The sequence below is a fragment of the Bufo gargarizans genome, chromosome 3 (assembly GCF_014858855.1).
Source record: "Bufo gargarizans isolate SCDJY-AF-19 chromosome 3, ASM1485885v1, whole genome shotgun sequence".
NCBI lineage: Eukaryota > Metazoa > Chordata > Amphibia > Anura > Bufonidae > Bufo > Bufo gargarizans.
The window spans coordinates 392,531,197-392,554,431 of NC_058082.1; the positions used below are offsets into that span (position 1 = coordinate 392,531,197).

A 23,235-nucleotide genomic window follows, 5' to 3' on the forward strand; every position below is an offset into this window, starting at 1 on the left:
TGCAGGCAGAGAATATGCAGGTTGAATCTCCTGACTGCAGAAAATACCATGGTGCGCTTCCTGGCTGTGCCCAAACCTCTGACATTCCAGGACATTATACGTATTTCTGACATGTTGATCTAATGTGAAGGACCTCAGTTACCTCCCATCTCTCCCCCAACACTTCACTATGACTGATACAGCACAGAACACATAACATTAGAACCATCAGGCTTACCCTGACATATACTACGAGTGCCTGCATGGTGTAACCTTAAACCATTCACATCACTCTTGTCACAGAAAAAACAAAATACCTTGTTTGTTAGGTGGCACTTCAAGTAAACGGGGTGTGCTTATGGCAATTTACCAGTAGCACTGTGAATCCTGTAGCTTATATAAAAGCAAACCGTAACTCAACCAGGGACCCAATCCCCAACTTCTAGTGAGAATATCTAGCGGGGGACTCTTCATTTAACTAGATATCACATGCAGCGCTCAATATCATATATCGTGTGTGACATCATTCGTATCCTTATTACTATCTATCTACCACTTTTTATCACCCATAACTGTCTATGAACTCGCTCAGTTATTCTTACTAAAGAACTAGAACAGACAGGAGTTGAGATAACTCTGGAGTTTCTAACAGGGTGTATATTTAGTCAGTCCAGATGTTGCCGCTGGTCCCAAGTACAAGTCCCCGGGTTCCCCCTTCCTTTTTGCCGACAATAACATGGGACTGTTCACATCTTTATCTTGGAGCTATTGCATTCCTTCCCCTTCCATCCAACCAGTTAGTGGCTTCCTCAGGGTTATTAAAGAACCGTCTCACATCTCCGTCCACCACTCTCAGACGGGCTGGGTACACCATGGAATAGGGTAAATTCTTCTCGCGTAGTCTCCATTTCACCATGCTGAACGTTGCTCTGCGCTTCTGCAATTCAGATGAAAAATCTGGAAAAATCATAATGGTGCTGTTCTCAAATTTCAGCTCCTGCTTGGTGCGCGCCATTTGTAGCACATGGTCTCTGTCCATAGGGTTATTGCCCTCTGCTTTTTCAGGCATTCCAATTATCCGCAAGTTATTGCGCCATGTGCGATTTTCATAATCGTCACATTTCTGCTCTTTGTATACAAAGATACAAATTCTTGTATCTTTGTGGGAAGTGGTTGTAAGCGGTCTTCCACGTCAGAGATCCTGTTCTCTGTCTCCTTAACGCGGTCCCGTATGGCCTGCATGTCATGGCGGAGTAGGCCTATATCCACTTTCACCTCCTCTAGCTTACCCACCATGGACGTGCGGCAGGTAGCAATTACTTGCAGCAGCTGTTCAGTGACTTGCTTAAGGGATGGTTTGCGGCCGTGTGTTCCGCTCCTCAAAGCACAGGATCCTCCTTTGCCCCTTCTACTGATAGTGATCGAGAGCCCGTGCCATCATGGTCTTCCATGCGGGCAAACTCTCAGAGCCGGTCCGCAGCAGACTGCGCTCTGTTTCGGGACATGTTTGAGTTGCAGGTTTTTCCCGACCTTCTGTAAGTATCAGGATAAAGTAGAAGTTAGGGAATTGGGTCCGGAGCTCCTCTACATGCGTCAGCTCATATCAGCTTCCGGCCACGCCCCCACACGCTAGGATTCTTATAACCCTTTCCAGCTTTATGCAAGTCAACAATTCTTAATTGTAGGTCTTCTGAGAGCTCTATTGTGCAAGGCATCATTCACATCAGGCAATGCTTCTTGTGAAAAGCAAACACAGAACTGGTGTGTGTTTTTTATAGGGCAGGGCAGCTGTAACCAACAGCTCCAATCTCATCTCATTGATTGGACTCCCGTTGGCTGACACCTCACTGCAATTAGCTCTTGGAGATGTCATTAGTCTAGGGGGTTCACATACTTTTTCCACCTGCACTGTGTGAATGTTTACATGGTCTGTTCAATAAAAACATGGTAGCATTTAATTCTTTGTCTGTTATTAGTAGTGTTGAGTGCGAAAATTTTAATAGCGAATTTTTTAATCGAATATCGGCACTTCACTAATTCGCGAATATTTCAAATATAGTGCTATATATTCGGTTTTTCTAATATTCTTTTTTTTTTTATTACCCGAGCTTTTCAAAAGGCGGTACTTTTAAGAGATGATTCCCTGCTCTCTACCCGCTCAAGTCAGTGCCTGTTGCCGCCTCTATGTGCGCCTCTATGTCACTTATTAACCCTTTATAAACCACTGATCAGCCCATATAGATTCCCTGATCACCCCCCTGTCATTGATCACCCCCCTGTCATTGATCACCCCCCTGTAAGGCTCCATTCAGAGGTCCGTATGATTTTTACGGATCCACGGATACATGGATCGGATCCGCAAAACGCATACGGACGTCTGAATGGAGCCTTACAGGGGGGTGATCAATGACAAGGGGGTGATCACGCATATAGACTTCCTGATCACTTCCCTGTCATTGATCACCCCCCTGTCATTGATCACCCCCCTGTAAGGCTCCATTCAGACGTCCGTATGATTTTTACGGATCCACTGATACATGGACCGGATCCGCAAAACACATGCGGACGTCTGAATGGAGCCTTACAGGGGGGAGATCAATGACAGAGGAGTGATCACCAATATAGACTCCCTGATCACCTCCGTCATTGATCACCCCCCTGTAAGGCTCTATTCAGACGTCCGTATGATTTTTACGGATCCACGGATACATGGATCGGATCCGCAAAACACATACGGACGTCTGAATAGAGCCTTACAGGGGGGGAATCAATGACAGGCGGGTGATCACCCATATACACTCCCTGATCACCCCCTGTCGTTGATCACCCCACTGTAAGGCTCCATTCAGATGTCCGTATGTGTTTTACGGATCCACGCATCTATGGATCGGATCCGCAAAACACATACGGACGTCTGAATGGAGCCTTACAGAGGGGTGATCAGTGAAAGGGGGGTGATCACCCCATATAGACTTCCTGATCACCCCCCTGTCATTGATCACCCCCCTGTAAGGCTCCATTCAGACGTCTGCATGTGTTTTACGGATCCACGCATCCATGGATCGGATCCGTAAAACGCATACGGACGTCTGAATGGAGCCTTACAGGGGGGTGATCAGGGAGTCTATATGGGATGATCACCCCCGTGTAAGGCTCCATTCAGACGTCTGCATGTGTTTTACGGATTCACGCATCCATGGATCGGATCCGCAAAGCGCATACGGACGTCTGAATGGAGCCTTACAGGGGGGTGATCAGTGACAGGGGGGTGATCACCTCATATACACTCCCTGATCACCCCCTGTCACTGATCACCCCCTGTCACTGATCACCCCCCTGTAAGGCTCCATTCAGACGTCTGCATGTGTTTTACGGATCCACGCATCCATGGATCGGATCCGCAAAACGCATACGGACGTCTGAATGGAGCCTTACAGTGGGGTGATCACCCGATATACACTCCCTGATCACCCCCCTGTCATTGATCACCCCCATGTAAGGCTCCATTCAGACGTCCGTATGTGTTTTGCGGTTCCGATCTATGTATCTGTGGATCCGTAAAAAACATATAGACGTCTGAATGGAGCCTTACAGGGGGGTGATCAATGACAGGGGGGTGATCAATGACAGGGGGTGATCACCCCATATACACTCCCTGATCACCCCCCTGTCATTGATCACCCCCCTGGCATTGATCGCCCCCCTGTAAGGCTCCATTCAGACATTTTTTTGGCCCAAGTTAGCGGAAATATATATTTTTTTGTTTGTTTTTTCTTAATAAGTCTCATATTCCACTAACTTGTGTCAAAAAATAAAATCTCACATGAACTCACCATACCCCTCACGGAATCCAAATGCGTAACATTTTTTAGACATTTATATTCCAGACTTCTTCTCACTCTTTAGGGCCCCTAAAAAGCCAGGGCAGTATAAATACCCCACATGTGACCCCATTTTGGAAAGAAGACACCCCAAGGTATTCCGTGAGGGGCATGGCGAGTTCCTATAATTTTTTATTTTTTGTCGCAAGTTAGCGGAAAATGATGATTTTTCTTTTTTTTTCTTACAAAGTCTCATATTCCACTAACTTGTGACAAAAAATTAAAAATTCCAGGAACTCGCCATGCCCCTCACGGAATACCTTGGGGTGTCTTCTTTCCAAAATGGGGTCACTTGTGGGGTAGTTATACTGCCCTGGCAATTTAGGGGCCCTAATGTGTGCAAAGTAGTTTGAAATCAAAATCTGTAAAAAATGCCCTGTGAAATCCTAAAGGTGCATTTTGGAATATGTGCCCCTTTGCCCACCTAGGCTGCAAAACAGTGTCACACATCTGGTATCGCCGTACTCAGGAGAAGTTGGGCAATGTGTTTTGGGGTGTCATTTTACATATACCCATGCTGGGTGAGATAAATATCTTGGTCAAATGACAACTTTGTATAAAAAAAATGGGAAAAGTTGTCTTTTGCCAAGATATTTCTCTCACCCAGCATAGGTATATGTAAAATGACACCCCAAAACACATTCCCCAACTTCTCCTGAGTACGGCGATACCAGATGTGTGTCACTTTTTTGCCGCCTAGGTGGGCAAAGGGGCACACATTCCAAAGAGCACCTTTCGGATTTCACAGGCCATTTTTTACACATTTTGATTGCAAACTACTTCTCACACATTTGGGCCCCTAAATTGCCAGGGCAGTATAACTTCCCCACAAGTGACCCCATTTTGGAAAGAAGACACCCCAAGGTATTTCGTGATGGGCATAGTGAGTTCATGGAAGTTTTTATTTTTTGTCACAAGTTAGTGGAATATGAGACTTTGTAAGAAAAAAAAAAAAAAAAAAATCAGCATTTTCCACTAACTTGTGACAAAAAATAAAAAAAACTATGAACTCACTATGCCCATCAGCGAATACCTTAGCGTGTCTACTTTCCGAAATGGGGTCATTTGTGGGGTTTTTCTACTGTCTGGGCATTGTAGAACCTCAGGAATCATGACAGGTGCTCAGAAAGTCAGAGCTGCTTCAAAAAGCGGAAATTCACATTTTTGTACCATAGTTTGTAAACGCTATAACTTTTACCCAAACCATTTTTTTTTACCCAAACATTTTTTTTTTATCAAAGACATGTAGAACAATAAATTTAGTGAAAAATGTATATATGGATGTCGTTTTTTTTGCAAAATTTTAAAACTGAAAGTGAAAAATGTCATTTTTTTGCAAAAAAATAGTTAAATTTCGATTAATAACAAAAAATGTAAAAATGTCATCAGCAATGAAATACCACCAAATGAAAGCTCTATTAGTGAGAAGAAAAGGAGGTAAAATTAATTTGGGTGGTAAGTTGCATGACCGAGCAATAAACCGCTAAAGTTGTGGAGTGCCGATTTGTAAAAAGGGCCTGGTCACTAGGGGGGTATAAACCTGTGGTCCTTAAGTGGTTAACCGCATTGCGAATACAACTTTTATAATCCACTATTCTTAGATATAGTACTATATTCGTTATGCGACCAATAATTTTCCCAATACCACCATTATCAAAATTGCCTAAGTTGTAATCGCAATGCGATAATATTTGCTATTATTAACCACATTGCGAATCCAACTTTTATAATGCACTATTCTGACATACAGTACTATATTTGTTTTATTAGTTAATTCTACCAATACCACCTATAGCAAAATTGCAAAAGCTGGAATTGCAATGCAATAATATTAGTTGCATTTCGAATTCAACACTATTGCTAAAAGATTCGTATTGCTTGTATTGTTATAGTTAACAAGTGACCCCTACACCTTATCGGTTAAATGTCCACCATCGTTATTACTGACAGTTACGGACATTAGCCGTGGGTGTATGCAGCCACACAAAGCAGATGGCCATGACGCCCGCATAAGGATTGATCCATGTTTAATTATTCTGCTGAATGAAGTATAGCTACGTCATTGGGTGTCAAATGTCTGTAACATGTATTTATGGATAGCAGACAAATATCTCTCATATGCACATAGCACCTCTATTTACGTGCTACACACTGTATATCCCACGCTATAAAACCCCCAACAACCACCCCTCCCCCTCCCCCCTTAAACCCGCCATCACGTCTTCCCCCCACCTCCTCACTCACACACAGTTTATGAGAAGTAATGATTGACCTCCAGTATTTCAGTATTCGCTGGTTCATTTACCATAACCCAGGGTGCACGATGTATAGGCGAACCAGCTGTACACCCCATACCGTACCGTCACCTCACTATACAGGTACACCTCTCCTCAGATGGCCATTGGCCAATACCCCATTGCTCATACACCACACACATACAATTTAAATACAATGTAATGTTATAACGGTAACCTAAAATAAAATAAAATTCTATTTATAGCCATAATTTTTATTTTATTTTGATGACATGATTACATTAATTACTAATACTTGTATTTTAAAAGTTTTGGATTACATGTATGCATGTTGTACAAGGTTTATGATTGGACCTGGTCCTGTCACGAGTGCTGCTAGGAGCGCCACAGTCTGCAGTATTCGGTTTTAATTGTGGCACACACATGACCACTGGTACAAGAAAATAGTCATAGCGAATAAGTGGTGCGACCATAAGCAGCGCCATGTATATTACCCTGTTTCCATGTAACGGCGGCTGCTGTATGTAATGATAATGAATTATTACTTTGACCCAGACTAAATTGTCCGTACTGTAACCCCATTGGTTACAATAAAACAAAACACAACAAATTTTATAGAACAATAAAGTTTAATAAAACAATCTTTAAATAAAGAAAAATATTAATAACATAAATAAAAGAAGCCCCCACAAAAAAAGAAAAAAATTATGGTAAATGTTTCATTTTTTTCTGCTCTTGGAGCAGTTCATCAAGTGCCTTTTGGTTGGCCTCCTCCATTAGGGTCAGCTGGTGTGACAATTGGAGCTTCAGCTCCCTTATCTTTCTCATCTGCAGCGCCCTGAACTTCTTCATTCTTTCGCGCTGCTCCCGCTGCACTTTTTTATATTTTTTTAATCATGTTGTTGTGAGCTGTAAGAGTAATGAAAATAAAATTTTTAAATGTACCGTATTTGTTGCCCTATAAGACGCACCGGCCCATAAGACGCACCTAGGTTTTTGGGGAGGAAAATAAGAAAAAATATTTTTAACCAAAAGGTGTGCTGTGTGTTTGGTGGGTTTGGAACTAATGGTGGTCTGTGGATGGCACTATTACTGGGGATCTGTGGATGACTGACACTGTTATGGGGGGATCTGTGGATGACGGACACTGTTATGGGGGATCTGTGGATGACGGACACTGTTATGGGGGATCAGTGGATGACTGACACTGTTATGGGGGGATCTGTGGCTTGCACTGTTACAGGGGGGGGGATCTGTGGCTGACACTGGTACAGGGGGGATCTGTGGATGGCACTGTTACAGGGGGGATCTGTGGATGGCACTGTTACAGGGGGGATCTGTGGATGGCACTGTTACAGGGGGATCTGTGGATGGCACTGTTATGGGCTGGGGGGATCTGTGGGTGGCACTGTTATATACCGTATGTGCCATCCACAGACCCCCCAGCCCATAACAGTGCCATGCACAGACCCCCCCAGCCCATAACAGTGCCATTCACAGATCCCCCCCTGTAACAGTGCCATCCACAGATCGCAATCCGAACCCCCCCGCCCGCCGCCATACAAATATAAGATGTCATATTGAATTAACAGTTATTAAACATGCCCCCCAACTCCTATTACTACCTTACATCCTAATCGCTTCTGTAAAATTCAGGCATGCCGGCCGGATGGCCGGCGCGTCTCACTGGCGTCACTTGCCTGCGCTGCCTACTTCATTCATAAAGTAGGCGGCGCAGGCACGTGACACGAGTTACGCTGCCGCCCGCCCGGCCTGAATTCTACAGAAGCGATTAGGATGTAAGGTAGTAATGGCAGTTGGGGGGCATGTTTAATAACTATTACTTGAATATGAGATCTTATATTAGTATACCGGAGCGGCGGGGCGGTGCTATACTACACTGACTGCACCGCCCCGCCGCTATTGCCGGCCCCCAGCTCCTCCTCCCAGTCCATCCCCGAGTCCCCGCTTTGCTCATACATCGCTGCCAGCGATGTAAAACTGGCAGCATTCGCCCCATAAGACGCAGGGCCATTTCTCCCCCATTTTGGGGGAAGAAAAAGTGCGTCTTATGGGGCGAAAAATACGGTACTTTAAAAGACAATCATTGATTGGTGTATAAAGCAGATGAATTCCTGTCTGATCTTAAAAAGATAAAAATAGACAAATTGCCAGGACCGGGTGGCATACACCCCGTATACTAAGGGAATTAAGTAATGTCATAGCCAGACCCTTATTTCTGATATTTGCGGACTTCATACTGACAGGGAATGTCACACAGGATTGGCGCATAGCAAATGTGGTGCCAATATTCAAAAATGGTCCAAAAACAGAGCTTGGAAACTATAAGCCGGTAAGTTTAACATCTGTTGTGGGTAAACAGTTTGAAGGTTTTCTAAGAGATGCTATCTTAGAGCATCTCAACAGAAATAAGCAAATAACGTCATATCAGCATGGCTTCATGAAGGATCGGTCATGCCAAACTAATTTAATCAGTTTCTATGAGGAGGTAAGTTCTAGACTTGGCAGCGGCGAATCAATGGATGTCGTATATCTGGACTTCTCCAAAGCATTTGACACTGTACCACATAAAAGGTTAGTATATAAAATGAGAATGCTCGGACTGGGAGAAAACGTCTGTAAGTGGGTAAGTAACTGGCTCAGTGATAGAAAACAGAGGGTGGTTATTAACAGTACACACTCAGATTGGGTCACTGTCACTAGAGAGGTACCTCAGGGGTCAGTATTGGGCCCTATTCTCTTCAATATATTTATTAATGATCTTGTAGAAGGCTTGCAAATTTTTGCAGATGACAATAAACTGTGTAAAGTAATTAACAATGAAGAGGACAATATACTGCTACAGAGCGATCTGGATAGATTAGAGGCTTGGGCAGATAAGTGGCAGATGAGGTTTAACACTCACAAATGTATGGTCATGCACATGGGAAGGAATAATGCAAGTCACCCGTACATACTAAAGGGTAAAACACTTGGTAACACTGACATGGAAAAGGATGTAGGAATTTTAATAAACAGCAAACTAAGCTGCAAAAACCAGTGACAGGCAGCTGCTGCCAAGGCCAATAAGATAATGGGTTGCATCAAAAGAGGCATAGATGGCGGTGATGAGAACATAGTCCTACCACTTTACAAATCATTAGTCAGACCACACATGGAGGACTGTGTACAGTTCTGGGCTCCTGTGAACAAGGCAGACATAGCAGAGCTGGAGAGGGATCAGAAGTGGCCAATTAAAGTAATAACTGGAATGGGGCAACTACAGTACCCTGAAAGATTATCAACATTAGGGTTATTCACTTTAGAAAAAATGACGACTGAGGGGAGATCTAATAACTATGTATAAATATATCAGGGGTCAGTACAGAGATCACTCCCATCATCTATTTATCCCCAGGACTGTAACTGTGACGAGAGGACATCCTCTGCGTCTGGAGGAAAGAAGGTTTGTACACAAACATAGAAAAGGATTCTTTACGGTAAGAGCAGTGAGACTATGGAACTCTCTGTCTAAGGAGGTGTTGATGGTGAGTTCACTAAAAAAGTCCAAGAGGGGCCTGGATGTATTTCTGGAGTGTAATAATATTACAGGCTATAGCTACTAGAGAGGGGTCGTTGATCCAGGGAATTATTCTGATAACAGGCCGAACTGGATGGATAGATTGGATAGATGTCTTTTTTTTTTTGCAAGGATGACAAATTTATTTTTCTATATAGAAGTAGACACACCGTATGTGAAAAAGTGTTACACAATAAATAACTTTTGGAAACTGCCAAGTGGAATTTGCTTATAGTCGCTTAATTTAGAAGCATTTTTACTCCTCTGTTTCACCAGGTCTGCGTATGTCATCAATCTTCAAAATCATTTTAACAACTTGTGTTGCCAAGGACAGCTGCTGTTTTTTGCCAATCAGAGTTTCTATGACATGCTGCTGTTTCATGTAATTAGTGCCCTTGTGCAGACAGTCAATGCCAAGTGCAGGGTTGCTGTCTTTCAGCTGTTTTGCTCGTATTTCAGTCATAGTTTGAATGGGGTTCATACCACTATTCTCAGAAAGTGACATTGGGATGGTTTCCAAAGCATCAGCAAAAGCTCGCATTGCATACTGCTCCAAGGATGGACACTTGTCAGCAGCCTGGCTTACAGCTAATGCACAGGATATCTCTGCAGCTCCGCCACCTTAAACAATGCGACTGTCACGTACCAAATTGCGAATGACACACAGTGCTTCATGAAGTGAACGCTTGGCTTCTTCAATAATCATCTTATTCCCACCTCTAATGAATATCGTTACAGCTCTTGAGTTTTTACATTGCTCTATAATCAGCATTCGATCCTTTGTTGTTCCAAAAGAAATTTCACGAACTATGCCAGCAGAAACATGTTTCTCAGGAGTGAGCTCACAGAATCGAGGTACAATGCAGCCTCCAGTGGCAATCGCAATTAACTCTATTTCTGGCCCTCCGACCCAACGGACAGCAGGCAGCTCATTTTGAAGCAAGAGATGATTTGCTTCCTCATCAAGGCCCCATTGACAAATAGCAAGGTTGGCACCAGTATCTTTAATCTGTTTAACCATCTCAAGGAATTTTTCTCTTTCATATTTTTGAAGTGCTTTGTAGTCGTCGACTGATGTGACATCAAGCTTATGTTTTGTCTTGGGTTTAGGGGGTTCAAATGGACATGTAAGAATAGCAATTTTAGCATCTTTCACTTCCTTTGGCATTTGTGGGTGGCTGAAATCTTTCTCTACAATTACACCTTTAATCAGTTTTGTGTCTTCAAGTTTGCCTCCAACTTTACCCTCAACTTTAATCAATTCAAAATCCACATCTTTGCGTTCCATGTCGGCAACGGTTAGAACAGCATTCACTGCAATTTCTGCCATCTGCCTGTGACAACGGTTAATTATTTTTGATCCAAGTGTTGTCATAGCCGTTTGGATAAGTGGTTCCACATTTTCAGGATCAACTGGAAAATCATCAGTGATTTTATTCAGGTTCTCAATAGCTATTCTGGCAGCTTGTTCGTAGCCATCTGCAATTCTGATAGGATGGATACCACGATCTAACAACTGTTCAGCTTGTTCCAACAATGCTCCAGCAAGAACAACCACTCCTGTTGTCCCATCACCAATCTCATCATCTTGAGACTTTGACAACTCAACCATCAATTTTGCAATCTGATGATCAACATCCATCATACCAAGGATAGTTGCCCCATCATTTGTTATGGTGACTTGACCATCCTGATCAACCATCATCTTATCAAGTCCATTCGGTCCTAATGAAGTCCTAAGAGTGTTTGCGACAGCTTTAGCAGCCATAATGTGAGACTTAAGAGCATCCAATCCGGACAGACGAGATTTGCGATCTTGATCTTTGATGATAATAAATGGACGTCCATATTCATCAAAAGCGTGGGTGCCTAGAGCAGACATGGCGGCAATGCTGAGCAACCGACTGAAAAGCGGACAGATGTCTTTTTTTTGGCCTTATGTACTGTTACTATGTTAATCCGTTATATATTGGTTTAGTTAGGATTAATAATAGTTCTTTTGACTTTAGGGTTATGGACTTAGTAGTTAAGTGTCACAACCAGACAGCTGAGAAGCTCTGACAGAAGCCTTTCAGAACCTTGAGTTTTCTTTGTTGTGGTGTTCAGTTCCTCATCTCGTTAGCCTCTCTCAGCTGTCATGTAGTTAGACTGATTGCTTCCCTTTAAATTCCTCCCCATGATGCATTACTGGGCGGCTTATACTTCTTCCTGGAGTGTGTGTGCATGCTGATCCTATTTCCCAGTCTGCTACTAAAGTTAAGTGTTGTACATTTATCTGTTATTTTCTGTTTGCTGGATCCTAGGTGACCCTGACTCCCTCCGTGTCTGGTGTAGGGAGTCGGTGGTCGTGTCCCCTCACTATTGTAGGGTGTTATATAGTCGAGGTACGTGGATATGCAACCATCCACCTTTGGGATTTTTGCATAGGCTGAGCAGCCAGGGAAAGTGCCAGGTCTTGTGCAGGGGTCTCCCTTTTGGTTCCTTAGCTTTGGATCCAGTGAGTCATATATGCATGTTGCATTGTCTTGTTTCCTGTACACCGTCCGTGACATTAAGTTAATGCTTTTTATGTAGATTAATTACTTTACAGTGTTCATGTTTTATATTACTGTTGTGTGTTGTACCTTCTTTGTTGCCTGCTTTATATTTTTTACACCATTTTTTAGATAAATATTAATATGGTTTTGTGAACTTTATTTTTTACTCTAAGAATTTTTTTTTATATTGGATGCTGGTTACATCTTAAATTAAATAGTATGCCTCATTGAGATACTGTCACAGCCACTATCTCTGGCTGTGACCTTCCGTCCTTGCTCGTTCGGCGCTCCTCTGGAGTTAATGCTCTCTGTCTGCTCCATGGGTGTGGCCTCTCTGCTGCACCTATGGAACCTGTATATAAGGCCGAATTGGTTGCTATGACGCCGTGCGCTCCCTGCTGCTGCCGCAGTAAAGTAATACACTGGTATAGATCATACCAGTGTATTACTGTACTGTGGCGGCAGCAGGGAGCGCACAGCTTCATAGCAACCACTGAAGCCGTGCGCTCCTGCTCTCAGCAGGAATCCAGGCCGCCGGTTCCATGGACAGCTCACGGCCGTTAAAAAACGGCCGTGTGCATTCGGCCTAAGGCTGAGGTTTCCTCAGTTCTGGGTCAGCTCTCCTGGTGTGTGTTGTCTTGTCCTGCTCCTTGTTTGTACTCACTCTCCCATGCTGCTGACCCATGGGATCCGTGTCTGTCTGTGCTCTGTGGGTTTCCTACTTGTTCATTCTGTCACAAGTTGGAGGTCTCAGGAGAGACCTCCGCGTCATCAAGCAAAAACATACAGCAATACGGTACAGTCACAACAGAGTTTATTGCACAAACAGAATACAAGGAGGGAAACACAGGGAAATAGAGAGCTCTACAGGTCCTTCTAAAAAAATTTGCTGACCCAGAACTGAGGAAACCTCAGCCTTATATACAGGTTCCATGGGTGCAGCAGAGAGGCCACACCCATGGAGCAGACAGAGAGGATTAACTCCAGATAGGAACACAGGGGAGTTAACCCATAAAGAATAACAAAGAACATACAGAAACGAAAACGAAACTTCAGCGAGGAGCGCCGAACGAGCAAGGACGGAAGGTCACAGCCAGAGATAGTGGCTGTGACAGATACTTTACGGAAATCAGTACACCAGTAACATCAGCTTGCTTTAAAATAAACTTTTTACGTGGATTTAATTAGGGTCCGGGTTTTTGGACTGAGTGCCCAGACAGATATTATTGCACAGGTAACTCTTGTACTCCATCAAGCCATTCTAATAAAGTTTGTATTAAAAATGTTGTTCTTTTCAAGTGTGGACAGGAGATGTGAAAACTGAACCTGCAGAGAAATGAGCATGGTCTCTGACAGATCCTAAAGAGTGGTGATTTACTAATCTTTTTGTTACACTGCTTGGAGTGAATGCAAAGTGTGGGACTTTAGGTTATGTAATATTTGAAGTCTGAATAAAAATTAGAGGTTGAACTTGAACTCGTTTATAATTGTTTTCTTGAATAAAATCTGCCTGTGGTGAAGACTAAACTGACACCTGTATGTGTGTGGGGACATTTTTTTTATTAAAACATCAACAGAATATATTTACCCTCCTGGCGGGGGGTGGTCACCACCTCGTCTTCTTCCTCCTCATCATCCTCCTGGACCTCATCTGCCTCAGGTGGGCTATGGGCCTGATGCCCTGATGGACCTGCCTGTTCCTCTTCCTGCTCCTCATCCTCGTCATCTTCCTCATCCTCCGTCATCTCCTTTTCTTTCACCACCACCTTCTTTTTACAGTGCTTAGCGCTTACTTTTGGAAGAGGAGCCCCTGTAATGAACACATTTTCCAAAAATACCAAGATAAACAAGGAAAGCAAAAAAAATATATGTAGCGGTACACAAATTAATCTATGGTGGGATCTGGATGGCATAATGATTACCCCTATGTTTGATTTTACTTGATTTGGTGTTATATGAAACTATAAATGAGGTCTTTCAGATGGTTTACAGTTGAGTATGTTAATAGCTAGGATGAGGTTCAGGGGGTATTGGTTTGCAAGGTACTGTTGCAGGGTTATTCCAATGAAGTGGACCAAGTCAACTGTTTTGACATTGGATATCATCATATATCTGTATCTCGCTGTGAGTGTATGTATATATTTTAAAGGAATAATCAGCTACGTGTCCCAGCATTTACTAAATCCGTGCTGGAGAACTTTTAGGCAGAAGAGAAAACCAAACATAGAAACATAGAATGTGTCGGCAGATAAGAACCATTTGGCCCATCTAGTCTGCCCAATATAAACCAACTAAATTAGCCAAGGTTACCATTGTACCTGAATACCAGTATAGTCTTCCACACAATTATCATTTTGCTGCAACAGCCTGCCTACATTCAATATGCTGACTGTGCTATTAATAGTGTGGCTGCGAAGCTTTATGGTAGGAAATGTCTAAAGCCGATTAGCACGCCTTAGACCTTTTCAAGGGTATGCGGCCCACAGAGAGGGCTCTGAGTGCCGCCTCTAGCACCCGTTCCATTGGTTCAACACCACTGAACTAAGTAATCAGTTGTAAAGGGATAGAAATACTTATTTGCATAACTGAACACATAAATAACAATAGGTGGGTGATAGAAAATTAATGTAAGCATTGTACCTGGACAATTTTTTATCTCTGACCTCTTTGATCAGATCCATCCTATGTCGTTTAAGGTCCGACCATTTCTTTAAAAATGCATTTTTTTGAATGACTCTTGCCATGCTGCTGCCACAGACTGTAGGCTATTCTACGTACAATTGTCTGTTTTTCTGTACCTGGCTGCCCCTTAATGAGTGACTTTGACAACGGCCTCCCTTTTAACAGTGACTTTGACAATGGCCTCCCCTTTAACAGTGACTAGAACAGTGGCTGCCCCTTTAAGAGTGACTTTGACAACGGCCTCCCCTTTAACAGTGACTTTTACAACGGCCTACCCTTTAACATTGACAACGGCTTCCCCTTTAACAGTGACTAGAACAGTGGCCACCCCTTTTAGAGTGACTTTGACAACGGCCTCCCCTTTAACAGTGACTTGACCAGTGGCCGCCCCTTTAAGAGTGACTTGAACAGTGGCCTCCCCTTTAACAGTGACTTTGACAACGGCCTCCCCTTTAACAGTGACTTTGACAACGGCCTCCCCTTTAACAATCTGCTCTAAGAAACTACACCCCTCAAGGTATTCAAAACTGATTTTACAAACGTTAATAACCCTTTAGGTGTTGCACAAGAATTAATGGAAAATAGAGATACAATTTCAAAATTTCACTTTTTTGACAGATTTTCCTTTTTTTTTCCAGTTACAAAGCAAGGGTTAACAGCCAAACAAAACTCATTATTTATGGCCCTGATTCTGTAATTAACAGAAACACCCCATATGTGGTCGTAAACTGCTGTACGGGCACACGGCAGGGCGCAGAGGGAAAGGAATGCCATACGGTTTTTGGAAGGCAGATTTTGCTAGACAGTTTTTTTTTTTTTACACCATGTCGCATTTGAAGCCCCCCTGATGCACCCCTAGAGTAGAAACTCCAAAAAAGTAACCCCATTTTAGAAACTACGGGATAGGGTGGAAGTTTTGTTGGCACTAGTTTAGGGTACATATGATTTTTGGTTGCTCTATATTACACTTTTTGTGAGGCAAGGTAACAAGAAATAGCTTTTTAGGCACTGTTTTTTTTAAATTATTTACAACATTCATCTGACAGGTTAGATCATGTGGTATTTTTATAGAGCAGGTTGTCACGGACGCGGCGATACCTAATATGTATACAATTTTTTTATTTATGTAAGTTTTACACAATGATTTAATTTTTGAAACAAAAAAATGTTTTAGTGTCTCCATAGTCTGAGTGCCATAGTTTTTTCAGTTTTTGGGCGATTATCTAAGGTAGGGTCTCATTTTTTGCGTGATGATATGACGGTTTGATTGGCACTATTTTGGGGTGCATATGCCTTTTTGATCTCTTGCTATTACACTTTTTGTGATATAAGATGACCCAAAAAAATTTTTTAGCACAGTTTTTTTTTTTTTTTTTTTACGGTGTTCAGCTGAGGGGTTAGGTAATGTGATATTTTTATAGAGCCGGTCGATACGGATGCGGCGATACCTAATATGTATACTTTTTATTATTTATGTAAGTTTTACACAATAATATCATTTTTGAAACAAAAAAAATCATGTTTTAGTGTTTCCATAGTCTAAGAGCCATAGTTTCTTCAGTTTTTGGGCGATTATCTTGGGTAGGGTATGATTTTTACAGGATGAGATGATGGTTTGATTGGCACTATTTTGGGGTGCATATGACTTTTTGATCGCTTGCTATTACATTTTTTGTGATGTAAGGTGACAAAAAGTGGTTTATTTAGCACAGTTTTTATTTTTTACAGTGTTCATCTGAGGGGTTAGGTCATGTGATATTTTTATAGAGCCGGTCGATACGGACGTGGTGATTCCTAATATATATACTTTTTTTTATTTATGTAAGTTTTACACAATAACAGCTTTTTTTAAACAAAACAAATGATGTTTTAGTGTCTCCATATTCTGAGACATAGTTTTTATATTTTTTGGGCGATTGTCTCAAGTAGGGGCTCATTTTTTGCTTGATGAGGTGACGGTTAGATTGGTTCTATTTTAATGGACGTACGCCTTTTTGATCGCTTGCTGTTGTATTTTTTGTGATATAAGGTGACAATTTTTTTTTATTTAGCACAGATCAAATTTTTTTTTTTTACTGTATTAATCTGAGGGGTTAGGTCATGTGATATGTTTATAAAGCTGGTCGATACGGATGCAAAGATACCTAATATGTCTATATGTCTTTTCCCTATTTTTTTAACTTTATTTTTGGAAAATGACGCTTTTTTATTTTTTTACTTGTTAATTTTATTAACTTTTTTTCACTTTATTTTTTGTCCCACTATGGGACTTCAACATTACAGGGTCTGATCTGTATTGTGCTGTATTGAACTGTTAGTGTCTTACACTCTAAGACGCTAACAATTGCCTTGGAGACCCAGCACACGGGGGAGGAACGACTCCAGGACAAGAGCGCTCGTTCTTGAGCACTAAGTGCCAGCGTTTGAGGACAAGCCATCTCGTCCTGGGGCATTAAGGTGTTAATAGACACTGCAATTACAGGAAGGAGCTAAATCCCAGGCTTTCATTCAGCCCTTTGGGTGCCAAAGTGTCCAATATGAATATCCATTTGCTTTCTAGTTGTGCTAGTTTTTTCCCTTTATTGCCACCTCTTGCACCCAGATGATTTTTGTGTGGTATTTATATAATAAGAATAGAGTATCTCAGTTACAGCAACTGTAGCAGCATTTGACCTATTCGTGATTAATCATATAGTACATGAGTACATGACAACCTCTTTCTAACAAAGCTAGAACCAGCCAGAAAGTCTCCCCATTCAATGCTCTGCTAGATTTATATCAAGCTGGCAGCTCAAAGGGAGTGTCTTTTCTGCTGCAGCTAAGAGGGCATGTTTATGCTCTCCCTATCACAGCTCAGGAGCCAGTTGAAGGATGAAACTGAGCATGTGCGGCCATCTCAGTGAGCAGGACAAAAAAAGCAGGTGGCACTACACAGATACATTTTATTGAATAACTCTGTGGCTATGCAAAATTTTTAATTACATATAAATACAAAAGTATTCAGACCCAGGTGCTGGTTTGAAAACTGTAGAATATTTTCTGTGGGACAACCCCTTTAAATGCTGTGTGTGGGGGGTGGGGGAATTTCCATCTTTAACAGCTCTTTTGTTATATAAACATAACTTTCTTTTGTAAAATGAAAAGTAGGTCAGCATCCATACACAGGACAAGGATGGATTTGCAGATGACTGCCACAATATCCTTACAGATATGGCTAAAATGTGAACTAATGGGAAATTTGTCACATGTAGAGGTAAATCTATCTTGAGATGATATTGTTGTGTACACAGGTTCTTCAAGCATCAGACCTTTCTTTGGCCCCACTTAAATTATTGACATTATACCTGCGGTTGCTCAATCTGGTCATGATGTGTTCACATTTCCTTTCAAATGCAGACTCTTTACTGGAAACTCTTCTTGCCCTAACAAATTCACCCATGTGTGGGTTTTTGTGGGTCTACAAAAGCCTCTAATATGAACACGTCACTAGACAGGCCCTTATCAATTGGGCATTAAAAAGATGACTAGCAATCGGAAGTTGGTGAGTATTTCTACAGAATTGGGATGTAATATGTATAATAATGCCCTCAGGCCTTATTAAAGGCATAAATGAATAATAGGATAATGAGTGCTACACCTGGCCAGTCAAATACGCTGAGAGGCTGATGAAAAAGATCCTGGTTCTCTTTGGAATGATTGGGCGCAATCGGAGAAACCCTGAATGTCAGTCCACTTGGTATATCTGATGTGCCTGTAGACCAAAAGCACCTGGGTGAGCGCAACTGGCGGATGTAAATGTGGCATGGGGATGGGGAAAGGTGGATTGTGCCGAATGACAGTTGCGCTGGTGAACTTCCCAGGGTGGAGATAAAGCCCCAGGAAGGAAGATTGAGCTTCTGGGAGGAATATGAAGCCCACGGTGGGGTAACTAAGCCCACCACCGAGTTCTTGAGGGCCAGGCAGAAAGTTGGGTATCCCGGCCAATGGTCTTCAAATGAATTGACATGGTAAGCTTACTAAATGTTTGCAAGACCCATTTAAACACAGTTTTAAACCTCTGGCCCAGGATGTATGGCCTCTGCTGGGATGGATCGGCAGTCTACCGCCTGCTTTTTTCTTCCGCGAACTCTAGGAGCCAAGATCCAGGCATTGCTAAAAACTCAGTTTGGAACCCATTTTGTTCTGATCCTTCTGTATTTTATAATGGATGACTTTCGGCTCTGCTGAATCTGGGAGGCTGTGTGGTGGTAGGAACATCTATTTTTTCATCCAATTCAATTATGCTAATACCAGATGTTGGGTCAACTGGGCCCTTGTGGTATTGTTAAATAAGATAAGCACCAATCTTCACACAATCAAATCAGTCAATTCCATGGAAATGTATGGAGGTCTAGAGATAAAGTCTTTACTTACAGCATAAGGTGGACAGGCTGTAAGACTACATAGGAATATGAGTAAATATACATATTAGTTTTATTGTCTGTAAATGGTGGATCCGCAAAAGCAGGATCCCAGCCGAGTGCCTGTCACCATTTATTTACCATCCGTCTTGCTCTGCATCCCACGACGCACTTAAAAGCTTTGCTTGCAGTGTTTTTGTTTGCATCATTGGAACACAATGAAACAGAACGGAATCCATTTTGGTGCACTCTGTTCCCTTCAGTTCAGTTTTGTCCCCATTGTCAATGAATGGAGACAAAACTGAAGCGTTTTCCCCACTTTTGAGATCCTATGACGGATCTCAATAGCTGAATGTGAAAGCGCACATGTGAAAGTATCCTAACTCTGCAAGGACACTCAGAAACGTCCTTGTGGAGTTAAATGCACCCCCCAGATGTATATAAATGGTCAGTCAACAACTAGTTAACGTTGCCCACTTAACTGAAGGCATTCTTCATAAGACAATTAACGCGATCATCTAGCTCAAGTAGAATTAACTCTCCACTCATTTTAAGGGTCCCCGCAGGGAATTACGATAAAGCAATATGACAATATATTGTAAGATTACAATACACTCACATACAGCATGCAAAGAGCATGTAGTATTGAACATGGTAAACAACTAATTAGAATGCGAGCAGTCATATTCCAGAGATATGTGTCCTTATCTTCTGTCTTCTTGAAATGTGGGGGTGTTGATGGTTGTCTCAACGGGTCCTCAAGATATGAGGTCTTATTCTTAAAAAAGTTTTCATGCGTATATAAGTATCATTTTCTCAAGCACAGAATATATTATTAATATGAATGAAATTAGATTACAGGCAGGCAGGGTATCAGAAATAATTTATTTCTTTAACGTTTTTCACCATTTTGATCATTACATTATCACACATATGTATTTCTCATTGATTTATTAGCTAACTATCTATCCTACCTGTCTAGAAAAGGCCCCTTAGACTTCCTGTACTTCATGAAGTATACAGATAAGCTGCATAGATCATCGGATGTTAGACATCCATTCCTGGCCGCCTCATAGTAGCCATTTCATCTGAACATTCACACATCTTTATGGAGTTGTTGACAACACACACACGCATAATTATCTAACTAAAAGGATGACGACAGCCAGCCAGAGGTGTATCCCAACACAAGGACCACCCTAGAGTAATCCCCGGTGAAATCACACTTTTAGGGCATTGATTCTTCTTGTAGGAGTGGTGCTCAAACTGCTAGGGTGCATCTGTTGGACCCTCTTTCAGAGATGATGTCCTCCACCCAACTCTCAAAAATCGGAGGGGTCTTCAGGAGAGGTGGGCAGTCGAGCTGCGCTATCAGACGGTCAACTCTGTAGCTGTGATGTCATCCTTCCTACAAAATGGACATATCCACGCTCTCAACTAGGAATATAACATATTATTCATGTCCAGTCAATAATTGAAGGTTATATCAATAGAGGAGAAGCAGGAAAGTGAAAAGAAACCAGACATGAACCGAAACCCTGATAATGATTGATACAAGAAATCAGAGTTGATTCTTTCCTGCCACATTTTCTCCTCTTTTGATCATTACATTATCACTCATATATGCATTTCTCATTTGTTAGCTAACTATCTTTCCTACCTGTCCATAAATGGCCACTTAGACTTCCCGTACCACATGAAGTATCCAGATAAGCTGCATAAGATCATGGGATGTTAAACATCCATTCCTGGTTGTCTGATAGTAGCCATTTCATTTAAACATTCACAAATCTTTATGGGGTTATTGACAGCACACACCTACATCAATATCTTATAGAGTGATGATAGTCAGCCAGAGGTGCATCCCAACATAAGTACCACCCTGGAGTAAGTGGAGCTCAAACTGCTAGGATGCATCTGTGGGACCCTCTTTCAGAGATGATGTCCTCCACTCGACAGAGGGATCCTCAGGAGAGGTGGGCAGTCGAGCTAGGCTATCAGACGGTGAACTCTGCAGCTGTGATGTTATTCTTCCTACAAAATGGACATGTACACACCTGCAAGGAAGAATACAAAATATAAATCATTTCCAGGCAATTGTGGAGGCAATAGAGGAGAAATATAAAATTTGATGTTAACTAGAAATAAACCAAAACCCTGATAATGATTGATGCAAGAAATGATTTCAACTTCTAGAACAATGGTCTCCAACCTCTGGCTCAGCAAGTGCTGCTGTAGAAATACAACTCCCATCATCGCATAATAGCCAGCAACTGTCAGAACATGTTTGGAGTTGTTTACCACTCACCAAACATCTCAGGGGAAATGTATCAAGAGCAGGGGGTATGCATTTAATTTATCATGAAGTTCATGCCTGGTTAAAAATCAAGTGCATCCTCTGACAGTCTATGCGCCCTGAATGAATTCTTGGACAGCCCACAGCTGCCATAGATTTCGGTCATCATTTACAGCAGAAAACTGGCATACATCAAGTAAATCTTCTGGGGCTGATGTCCAAGCCCACCCCTTTAAAAAAATGGAGTGGCGATTTACAAACATTTTAAACAGAATTTGCAACTTTTGTTTATCAGTTTTCTGGTGTACAGGAATGATAAATGTCTCCTTGTGCTGTGAACTACCAAAAGCAGCGGACATAATAATTAGGCTACTTTCACACTCGCATTTGGTGCGGATCCGTCATGGATCTGCACAGATGGATCTGTTCAGATAATACAACCGTCTGCATCCGTTCTGAACGGATCCGTTTGTATTATCTTTAACATAACCACGACGGATCCGTCTTGAACGCCACTGAAAGTCAATGGAGGATGGATCCATTTTCTATTGTGCCAGATTGTGTCATAGAAAACGGATCCGTCCCCATTGACTTACATTGCGGCTCAGTTTCGTCAGACGGACACTAAAGCGGAATGGAGACGGAACGAAGGCAAACTGAGGCATACTGATGCATTTTGATCGGATCATTTTCCATTCAGAATGCATTAGGGCAAAACTGATCAGTTTTGGACCGCTTGTGAGAGCCCTGAACGGATCTCACAAACAGAAAGCCAAAACGCCAGTTCGAAAGTAGCCTTAATCATCGCCTCTCCTTACCTTGGTGTTATCATGGTTGCTGTTGTTTGTGTGACCAGTGAAATAGGGGGAACATTGACCAGTAAGATAGAGCAGCATCCAGGAAGATAGGGGAGATAGTAAGCAGTAAGATAGGACAGAGACCAGTAAGATAGGATGAATAATAACCAGTAAGATAGGGTAATGACCAGTAAGACAGGACAGTAGAAATGTCAGACTGTTAAGACCACTGATACATACAATAATGGGCAATACAGTAATTAATAATGGGTAAATTGTGAGAGTCACCCACAATAAATATCATCCATAACCCTAATTGTAGTATCAAAAAACGGATTTTACTGATTTATGACCATACCCAAAAACAGGACATTGAGATAACCCATAATTCCCAACATATCTTATTTGGTGTTCTATATCATTAATCTCAGTGAATTGAAGATAGGACAGTTAGCAGTAAAATAGGGTGGCTAGAGACCAGTAAGGTAGGATAATAACCAGTAAGTTAGGACAGTGACCAGTAATATATGGAAGTGAATTGTAAGATAAGGCAGTGATCTCTAAATTAGGGTGGGAAGTGACCAGTACAATAAAGAGGGCAGTGAATAGATGAACCAAAGGCACTTTGCAAATGGTCTGAAAGCTGGAACCTTATTGGCTGCTATGAACAAGCTCCACTCGTCTTATGCAGTGGTTTAGATGAACCTCTTCATACACAGAAATCATTCCTTACAGTTCCCTGGTACAGTAATGATCCCCCTCCTGCAATGTCTGACTGAGAACTTACCATGATCTAAAGGAGGGGGGGTGATGCAGGGGGGGGGGGCA

General features: G+C 42.1%; 1 pseudogene; it reads right to left on the reverse strand.

The window, feature by feature from the left end:
- Positions 1–9,913: 9,913 nt before the first annotated feature.
- On the reverse strand, positions 9,914–11,599 carry LOC122932150 (annotated as a pseudogene).
- Between the last annotated feature and the right edge of the window lie 11,636 nt (positions 11,600–23,235).